Source organism: Anas platyrhynchos, chromosome 1, assembly GCF_047663525.1.
Source record: "Anas platyrhynchos isolate ZD024472 breed Pekin duck chromosome 1, IASCAAS_PekinDuck_T2T, whole genome shotgun sequence".
Classification (NCBI taxonomy): domain Eukaryota; kingdom Metazoa; phylum Chordata; class Aves; order Anseriformes; family Anatidae; genus Anas; species Anas platyrhynchos.
Window position 1 is genome coordinate 44,656,886 of NC_092587.1, and position 10,972 is coordinate 44,667,857.

At 43.2% G+C, this 10,972-nt stretch overlaps 1 long non-coding RNA gene across 1 annotated transcript; it reads right to left on the reverse strand.

The window, feature by feature from the left end:
* Window positions 1-6,947: 6,947 nt before the first annotated feature.
* Window positions 6,948-10,951, reverse strand: LOC110353601 (uncharacterized). Its single transcript, XR_002404314.4, has 2 exons — window positions 10,665-10,951; window positions 6,948-9,056 (listed from the first exon to the last, which is right to left on the reverse strand). It is a non-coding gene; the product is annotated as an uncharacterized lncRNA (long non-coding RNA).
* Between the last annotated feature and the right edge of the window lie 21 nt (window positions 10,952-10,972).

The window sequence follows — 10,972 nt, forward strand, 5'->3', positions numbered from 1 at the left end:
ATCTAACTTCTTCAATCACTTGCTGTGGGCTACAACCTGACAGTAATACATCAGCACTTCTGGAGCCGGTCTAAGATTCCTATTGTCTTCTCCATTCCTGGGCTTTTTAGTCCTGCTGTCCAAAATTTATTTGCCTGTCTCAGCAAGAGCAAGAACCACTGTGTAGACCCAAAAGCATGTTTGTCCTCTGGGAATATGTCTTACTTTGAGTCAGTGTAATGCTTTCCAGGTTGTCTTTTTGTTTGTTTGTTCTTTTAAATCAGCACTATCAATTTAGACTAATAATAGTAATTTGGATAAAATACCTCTGTATTTAACTCAGGCTGGTCTCAGAGAACTCCTCTTGCAGTTTGCAACATTTACAATGCACCTGTCTGTCTCTTCAGGCTCCCTTTTTATTCAGAGGAGATCTAGACACATTCTTGTATTTAAATAATCCAGGTTAGAATAAAACAAATCATGCCTTAGAAATGTAGTGTAGATGACCTCATTATATGCGTGTATTTGCAACTGACCTGCTGAATGCCCCTCAGTTGAAATAGATTAAGAGAAACACTGTGAATTGAGCCAAACTACTTCCAAGCTTGAATGCTCAGTGGTAGATTCTTCAATCAGTATTTAAGACACTAAGTAGGTTACTGGAGTAGGTTACTAAGTAGGTTGAAGTGGTAAGAGTTGCTTGTGATCCCAGAAGTCCTTCTCTTTGTTTCGAGTCACCCCACAGAACAACTTGGGGTACACAGTTTGTTTGCCACACGGCTGGAATCCCGCTGCATCACAGGATCTCTTCAAGTTCCTCAGTGAGGGGGGAGGCTGGCATGGGTCTGATTACAAGTTATACAGGTGCATGATGTCTTTGGAATACTTATACAACTACTGCAAACAGATTTTTATTTATTTATTTTTTAATTTGTCTGGAAAGCATGAAGAGCCCTTTGAAACACAAGGACATTTTTTTTCTTTGCCAGTTTCCTTCTCAGCTTCTAGCTGGCATTTTGCCTTGTCTTGCAGAAGAAAACCCCACAAGATTATGTGGGATATGGTTGAAAGCACTTGCATTTTCAAAAACAAAACAGACAAGATATTGGAATCCTGTTCTGCAAACTGGCAGAACTGTTTGGCCACATTTTTTCTGATATGCCTGGAGCACAGAGATTTTGTAAATAGTGCAACTCCAGGTCAATGCTGGCTGAGTCCTGGGGACAATGTCACCTACATTTAGGCTTGCAGATCAGAGAGAGTTTTGAACTAGGAGCTGGACTATAGAGCCCAGATTTCTATTTGTGTAGGGGGAGAGGCATTCATCCCTGAAATATCCTGAATTTAGAGCCTTCTTTCATGGAAGGGGGCACCAACAACATGACTCAGCCCTTTAAGGCATCTAGGACAGTGGCTCCTCTATTGCTAGCAGGTTTCTGCTACAGATCTGGAGCAGGTGGGCTTCTCTAGCTCCATCTCTGGAAGTAAACTGAATAGTGCCAGAGCACAGGGATCATCCAGATCAATTAATTATTAATACAGTCCCTGGCACAATTTTGTTTCATGCCAAACCATAGCATTCCAACATTTCTGTTCAGTAGGAAGTCACACTTTTTTATTTTATTTTAGTTTAGTTTGGTTTGTTATTATTATTTATTTATTTATTATTATTATTTATTTTTTGAGGTGGGAAAGAAAGTGTAGCGTACTTTGTGTTGGAAAGAAGAAGAGCCTGATTTCTGCATGGACAACATTTATACAGATGGCCCTGAGACAAGGGATCACAGTGCTGCTGTTCTTCATCCTACTGCTCAGTCACAATGGCAGCATCAGAACTGGCTTCAGCCTTGATAACAGCAACAGCAACAGGGACAACAGGCACAGGATCCACAGAGAAAGCAAGGGACACAAAAAGGCAAATGAATAGGGAGGATGGAGTCTTTCCTCACAAAAAGGATGTGAATTGTCTCCTGCATTTCACCCTCACTACTAGAATGAAGGGCATCTGGATCTGACAGAGACAGTCTACATTTCGGGCTGTTAGCTGTCTGGGAGTACTAAACATCTCATTACAGTCTAGCTCAGATTTCTGACAAATGACCTGAAACCTGGATATCTGGCATGTCTAGGAACAAAGCATAAAGCTTAGTAGTTAATCTGACTATGCTGCCAGATTTCTCCTTCCCCCAAACGCCAAATCCCTCTTCATTGTTTGGTAGCTTGAAGCTACAGCGTAAGGTGAGGAACTGGGTGGGGCAAGATCACAACCTTATGTTTTAAGGTAGAGTCCAACCTTCCAAACCAGGGAAGATGGAAAATGGTAAAAATCTCTTTAGGTACACACAGGGGAATGCTTCCCTCAACATAACTGCCACCTTTCACATACAATTTTCTTACTCTTTTTTTGTCCTCTTGTTTTGCTCTGTCTTTATTGGATCCTTTATCTGTAAAAGGCCACTGAAGAAATAATAAATCAATAATCCAGAACAGCAGTTTCCCTGCTGAAAACAGTACTCATGTCACAAGGATGTTGAGAAGCCAGTGTTCTTGAGTGGAAAACATGAACTGATAGAAGGATGGGATCAAGTACCCTTTCTCAAATAGTTTCTGCCTTCAAACTTGCAAAATCAGCTGTGCATAGCATTCAGGGGTAAATAAGGCCAGGCTCAGCATTTTGTTACTGAAAGGAACAGCACGTTCCTGCCACTGAATAGAAGATAACATACACAACAAATGATGCTATTCTTCATGTCTCTGCATACACCTGGTTCATACAAGATGGGTCCAAAATTTAGGTACTTAGATTTGAGGTTTTGGCTATTTTTTTTTTCTTGTTTGCAGCGTGAGCTATCCTAATATTCCTGCAGCTCTCATTTTGCTCTCAGGTAGCAATGAAGACAGTACCTCAGTTAAACATTCTGATTTTGGTGTGTACTGCTTGGTGATATATTTGAGGGTAGTTTGGAGAAGGGGAAGAACTTATACAACATCAAGATACAAAGCCCTTCTTGCCACTTCCAGTGTGTTGGTAGATTTTCATCAGCTATTGGTGCTGGCTGCTAAATCATAGATGTTCATGAAAAAATTCCAGCATTGGACTATACAAGTTAGAAAAAAACATGGCTAGATTCTTGGCCTGTTTTCCAAAATCCCATGTGATCTCAAGAAGGATTTGTCACCATAATCAATTGTGCTTCCAGACAACATCCCTAGTCGTAATGCAGTAGGATTTTCAGAAACTTCTCAGGTGTGTGCTCTTAACTCTTAGCACCCCAAGTTTCTGCCAGTCAATGAGTCCCCATCTGTGATGAAAACCCTGCAAGGAGATACAACTCTGCTTTGCTTGGAAAATGATTATCTCTGGAGGAGGAAGGAATGCAAAACTTCATTAATGCTCTGACTGCAGACATATTGATAACTAAAAGGAAAGAAACAGGGCTGTCCCCTCTTTTCCAGTAACCTTATATATCCTTTTGGATGCTGCTGCTTCTTCTAATACTGCTTCTTCTAATACTACTTCTAATACTGGTCTGAATCAAATAGGAGCCATTAAAGCAACTGATACAAGTAACATGCACTAAAGTGATAGAACCCTCTGTGGAAGATGCCATGTGGAAACTGGCATTTCAGAAACAGAAAACTGTCATGGGCATCACCTTCCAAGTGAGGAAAAGGATGACACTGAGGCATGTGAAGTCCTTGTTCCTTGAAATGGCAAGCAGCTTGCTTACACAGGGGTGCACTGCATCTCTCTGGCTATGGCTATCTGCTGTGTTGGCAGATGCATTTGACCTAGTGTTCCTAGCTGGTGGAAGACAATCAATATTTACAGTGTGCCATATATTATATGGCATCAATACTTATAGGTCAATTTGCAGGTGCTCCACAAGTGCCTATTCTGAAGCAAAATGAAAGAAGCTCTCTTCAAATGGTGATCAGCTAATGCTACTGTACAGATATGGAATACCTGCTGAGTGAAAAGACAGATTCCCTTAAACCCATCTGCGACCAAAGTGCTCCCCCTAAACTGCCATTTCTATCTCTGTGATTCCTTGTGCATCATCACACTGATGATTTGTGAATTGCTAACACTATAATGTGACATTTACAAAATGGGTATTAATCTGCTTGTGCAGAAGCTAAAAAAAAAAAGTTTGGCTGTAAAAATAATCATGCTTTCTGCCTTCCACACCTCACTCACCACTCACTCACCAGCATCCTGCAACAGCCATAAGACTGCAGTCCAAGAGACCACAAAAACTATGGTGTGGCCCAGCAGGATCCTGGGAGAGACCAAGGTTGATGGCATTATCTCTGCTCTCCAAAATGACAGGGATTTGCTACTTGAAATGTCCAGACACTATCAGAAATAGGTGTAATGAGTCCTGCAGGAAAACAGAAGAAATGAATTAAACCAAAGCCAACAGCTGCAGACAGCTGTTTTCCCTTGGGCCCAAGGCAAAACCTCTTCTCTGATCTGCATTTGGTGATGATTACATCTTTGAGGATGTCTGACATGCAAATTAGATAAACATAGAGAGCTGGTGCAAATATGTGTAACTGCCTTGAAACATTTGCAAGCAGTGTATGTGTCTGTGATCTCCTGCATGGGCAGCCTCAACAGAGAGTACAAGAGGGACTGGAAAGGATCAAAAAGGGGTTTAAAGAGAGGCAAGGCAGTCAGCTCTTAGAGAGACTTGAAAAATGGAGGAATGAACTGAATAGCAAACAGCAGTTTGGGGGGAAATGACTCTTAAGACTGAGATTCAAAAAGAAGGGATTCTGGCAGAAGAAATGTTTGGGCTAAAAGAAAGAGAGGAGATGAAAGGATGAAAGGGATGAGGGAGCACAAGGATTAAGCACTAGGAATTACGAAGAAGGATGGGAAGTAGATAACAAGGGAGGTGCCAGAACTGGTGAAAGACACTCCTGAGTATGAATGGAAGAACACATCAAATAATCAAAAAGAAGAGCTACTCAGGGCACTGGGATAGTGGCAGGGAACATTTTTCAGAGTATTCTTAAGTGCCAAGGTGAGGAGGCTCATTTTCAGAGGCTTCCTCTGTAGATAAGAGGAAGAGACAAATTCCTCCAGGGAACATATCAAAGCAGCAAGCACAGTTTCTCTCTGAAGAGGCTGTCTCTCTGCACTGGTTAGAGAGGAAACATAGGGAGCTGAACTGCATAACCACAGTACCTACACTGTGTACCTAGAGCAAACACATCTCAGAATAACAGCAGCTAGGACACGTGAACAGAGATCATTTGGATAGCAAATAGTGGATAAAGGGAAAACAACAGAAATAAAACAATGAAATAAAGAAAAGATCTACTCAGAAAAAAAAATCAATTTTCCTTGATCATTCTGGTGAACTTTTGACAGCCCTTTCTCATACATTAACTGTGAGTAAGCAAACTAGTTGAATTGTAATTCTGTTGATGCAAAATTGAACACCTTAGATAAACAAAAGATCCCAAAGCCATGAGAATAAAGTTCAAGCATGTAACTTATTTATCCTTTTCAGTTAAAGGGACATCTGTATCAAAATTTTATTCTCAAACCAATTATTCTCTTGAGCAAATATTTATGCATGTCACATCTCACTGCATGAACAGTCCACAAATAAATTGTGAAATTTGTTCTTTTAAATTGAAGAACAGAATTCTCTAGCAAATAAACCATAGGCTCCAAATCAGCCAGATTTAAATACTCAGCATTCATGTGTAGCTTAACTACTTCCTTCAATCCTGTGGCACTGCCTATTGATTTTAAAAGGTGTGTTGGTATTAGGGGGTTACACAACCCCAAGGTTTCTTCTCAGGACCATTAAGCATTCACGTTTAAATCATTTTGCTTGCAAATTGCATGCGTTCACATTTCTGTTGAATGCAAAATAGAAAACAAACTGCCAAGGAGGTTTCGTTCAAAATGTCAATAGGAACTTGATTTATTTCTGTAACTTTAATGCAGCTCTCTGACTCTTAGAATAGAATCATAGAATGGCTTGGGTTGGAAGGGACCTTAAAGATCACCTAGTTCCAACCTGCCTGCCATGGGCAGGGATGCCCTGCCTCTGTTGCTCTCTTTCTCTGGAAGTCACTCCATCTCTATTCTGTGTCCTAAAGCTAAACATGAGAGGACAACCACTTCAAGCAATCAAGTTGCTACTCAGGGTAACAATAATCAGGGTCTTAAGTTTATCTTCCTTTTGCAAACCTAGCCTCTGAAAAGAGGTTTGGAAATGCTAGAGAAATAGAATTAGGGAACTATGCTTCTTGAAATATTAAACTTTTAATATTTTGTTTATGGTGGCGTTTTGAGGCATAAGACACTCATAAATTGCATCACATTCTTGCTATTGCACACAGTGCACAGCCTGCACAAGAGGGACTTTCAAACATACTATTCTATGCTTTTAGCACTGGAAATCCTGCTAGCAGGGTATGTTTCCCAAAATATTTCTGGAAATGTACTCTAGTGATTAGAAATAAGCAGGTGACAATTGCAGGACATCTCTGTACAAGAAAACCCCAGTGCTCAAAATAGAGGTGCCACATGGCTATATCTGATCCTAAGGAATTCATCCAAGTTTCACAGTGAATGTGGATGACAATACTGCTCTTCTGAATCCATTTACTTACATTGTCATTCTTTAATGTCCAAACACTATTAACAGAAGAACTGACCAAAAAAAAAAAAAAAAAGTTAGACAGCTAAGAACACCACTGATAACACCATGGAAAAATTTGCTAAGCATCACATTAAATCAGGGGAAGCAAGGCTAATGATGGTGGCAGTTAGGTAACTAGCTGTACTGAGCTCAGCCATTCAAAGCAACAGCATGGACAAGCACAGCAACGGGAGAGATTAGAGTGGAGCCAAACACTAACTGGTGTTCAGATATATAAAACTACCATTAGCAATGAACTTCCATGACGTCAAAATCCCAACAGGTTTTTCAAGGTGATAAAGGAATGCTGTGTATTTTATTAAATTTGCTGGAAAAGAACATTTCAGAAATGTAAGAAGTGGATTTTCATAAAATCATAGAACCACTGAGATTGGAAAAGACCTTCAAGTCCAGCCATCAATTTACCCCATCACTACACCATGCCCCTTAGTGCCATGTCCACACATCTCTTAAATACCTCCAGGGATGGGGACTCCACCACTCCCCTAGGCAGCACGTTCCAATGGTTGACCACCCTCTCCGGGAAGAAATTCCCCATCATATCCCAATCTAAACTTTCCCGGGTGTAACTTGAGACCATTTCCTTGTGTTCTGTCACTTGTCACCTGAGAAAAGAGACCAACACCCTTCTGGTTGCTATCTTCTTTCAGGTAGTTTGGAGAGCCCTTCAGGTAGTTGTAGAGAGATTTTGACTAGAAGCATTGCATTGGGAGAAAAATCAAACTGTCTAATTTGATATGTTATTGCTAATAATGATGTCCAAAGGGAAATTAAGCAGTTAGCTCCATGAACAGAGGAGTAAATGGAACCTGGATCCCCACGGCTCTCAGTGTTGGTTGGAGCACATTCTTAAGAAGATGAGGAGCTTTGCCTGCAGCTGGGTGTTTTTAAGGTCCTTCTCTCATATGGTTTCACTATTATCTAACAGAAGCTCAGTTCCCGCTGCACTCTTCATTTTGACAAGTCCATTTACAGGATGTCTCTTTCCTGAACATCTAATTTGATAAAAGTGGTAGCACCTTATTAGCTCTGAGGCCTCCACCCCTCTGTTAAATTTGGTCACGGTGTTCAATGGTTGCTGAAGAATGGGCAAACACCTTCCACTTACATACATGTGTGTATACACAGAGGGCATGATCCCATGCCTTTCACTTCCTAAGCAGCTTATCCAAACAAAAATAGAGTTTTTCCAAGTAATAAATCATAACACATTGTTCCCAGAAAAGGACAAACTTAACATTTTTTTCTTATCAAAATTTTTTTTGCAGCTTGCATTTTTAAATGATTTTTTATCTTACCAAGTCATTCTCTGGGAAGGTTTCCAAACACATCTCTGTAGAAGCAGAGGAGAACAGAGCTCAGACTTCTGAACCCCGCTCTTGCACTAAACAGGACTGTTGCTTGGTGTGAACATCACCTGCAAACTCATCTCTGCTGCTGTAGGTGCAGTTGAGCCCCACACAGCCTGAAACTGCATACTTGAGAACGGAACCACGGGAAGTCAGAGGGCTCCCAGGCTGTCAGGGCAAATTGCAAAGTGCCTCACAGCACCGCTGAGCAGCATCAGCGAGCCTCCAGTGCTCTCCTACCTCACTTGCAGTAGCTTTTGCCTGTGCCTATGAGCAGGAGAATCCCTCAGTGTATTTCCACAAGTCAGTTCAGACAGGTGGGCAGTATATCAAGTGCAGGGCTTGATATTCTTGTCTCTTGTCTATAGAGGGAAACCCATCCCACTGATCTCCTACCCATGCCTTCCATGTGAGAAGCAGTAGGGAGAGACTGTTCTTCACAACATCACAGACACTTCCAGTGACTCCTCACAGCCACATCCAGTGATGGAAATGAGCCCTTCCCAGCTCAAAGGAAGGAATTGCTTGGATCCATTAGGGGGGTTTGGGGTTTGTTCACAGGTTTTTTAAATTGAAGATGCCAGAGGGATGTGAATCTCATGCTTCCCAATATTAAACACAAAATTCCACTGATGACAGTAGCTGTCACAAGAGTGGAGTCACAGTGACATGAGGGGGCACATAAGAGCCCATGGAGATGGGGCCTGGCATTACAAGAAAATAATGAAATACGCTCTCTGAGTTTGGAAGACATTTAAATATCTATTGTAGGGTGAGAAAAAGCAAATACACGCTGTTCTTTGCTACACAGCACAAGTCCACTGTGTTCCATGGAACTGATTCGATTTTGTGTGAGAAAAAATCCAGACGAAAAACTTTTAGCGTTGTTCTCCGGGTCCACTTGCTGTGACTTAGGACATGGGCGTCATGCAGCTTTGCTGCTGGTTCCTGAGACAGAAACATCCCAAAGGGAGGATCCAGCCTCTCTTGCCGTGTCGTTCATGATGACATTCAAAAGACAATTTGCATAACACTCCTATAAAAGAATCAAAGATGCCACCTGAAACCACTGTGTGTGATGTATTTCCTTATAGTACTGCTTGCGTTTCAGTTAAGAAACAGTTTGTTTTCCAATACATGTTATTGCTTGCCGTGTTTACATTATGTCAAAAATGATAAAGAAGCAGAATCAAAACTGTATTAATCCCGTGCAGTTAATACTTTAAATACATGTTATTGTTTGAATGGTTTGAGCAACATAACACCTGAAAGAGTGCAAGCAACTAACACCAAGCTCTGAGCAGTACGAGATGTGGATCTGGGTGGAAGGCTGCTTCTGTGCTTTCTACGTGAATGTGGCTCATGTTTTTTGAAACTGGATATTTATGCTGGTCAACACCAGTTCATTGCACTGTGTGGGAAGGTGCTGGTTTCACTGAGGTGTTGCTGGCAAGGCTTCTCATTTTCCCTGTGGTCAAAAGCTGACAGCAAATGAGGACAACCACCTCACTACGGCAACCACCTAAGGTAATCAATAGCTCAATAGCCTAATTGGTAGGGGTATAGAGTAAGTTTCTTTCTCGTTCTCTCCCAGCAGGCCATCTGGAAGCTGTTACTCATTGTATAAGTAATTACAGAGGAATTGGGCCAGAGACAGACGCCCTAACCTGCTCCAGTGAGATTAGGACATGCTGCTTGCACCACAGTGGCTGGCTTCTGTATGTTCAGGGACACTTCCACTCCCAGATGGGTGTCCAGAGGCCAGGTCAGCTCACACATGATTTCACAGCAGCACAGCTCAGCCTAACAGCCCTGCCAGCCCAGCCTTCCACCTGCACCCACTGCTTCCAACATGCACTCAGAAATATCTGCAAATGGCCTGCCAGATACAGAACTCCCAAGGAGATAAATGAGCTCCGTGAGCTGGGCTGGCTGTCAGGTGTCTGGTCAATCATTTGTCTGCCATAGGGAAGAAGCCTGCTAAAAATGGTCCCAAACTGGTCAGATTCAGGCAGGAGGGCGTGCCCTGTGCTGAACCCAGAGAATTTGCACCAAAGACCACTTCCAGCAAACCCAGCTGCAGATTAGAGCAGGGCAAGGCTGATCAGGAAAGATCAGCCTTTCCATAAAAGGAAACTCCGGGATTTTTATTCTCAACTTGGTGCCATCTCGTGCCAGGAAATCACCTCCAGCGGAGCACTTTGCCAAGGCACAGGGGAAGCCTGAAAGCCTCTGCGCAAAGCAGCCGAGCCCTGCTGCAAGGCGTGCAGCTGCCAGGCCAACCTTGGCCACCTTTGGCATCCTTACATCGCAATCCCCCATCAGGGGCTGCTGACACAGGGCACGGTGGTCAGATGTAGTGTCAGCTGGTTTAGTCCTGGATGTGCTGCTAGCCGCGGAGCCAGGCACACATCTCCACCACACAACATCCCTGGCCTTGAAACCCTCAAGATGGTTTTGGTGCATTACCCTGTGGATCAGATAAAGGGAGCCCCATCTGCGATATCCCTGCGCACTTTGACTCTTGAACCTGTGTTTAGCTGAGGAGCGAGAGCAACACTTCCGCGAGCGGAACGCCGGTAGCAGGGCTTCCCTACCACACAGCCTTGGCAGGTCTGCCGACAGATCCCAGTTAGCAGCTTACCTTCCAGATTGCTCAACCCAGAGAAAACGCATGGAATAAAACATATTCTCGCCGTCTTCGTGTGGGGCGATGGTGGCGTGTCCTAACGGAGAGAGCTAGGGGACACCACCCCGTGGGGCGAGCTGCCTTCCCTCAGAAACCCGAGGGCTGCGGGGGCTGAGGGAAGGAGGGAGGGAAGGAAAGAAAGAAGGGAGGAAGGAGGGAAGGAAAGAAGGATGGAAGGAGGGCAGCGGGGGCGCGCCTCCCCGTCTCACGGCCCCGCGGGGCGGGCGGGAGCTCTGCGCCGTGCCCCGGCCGCCGGGATCGCC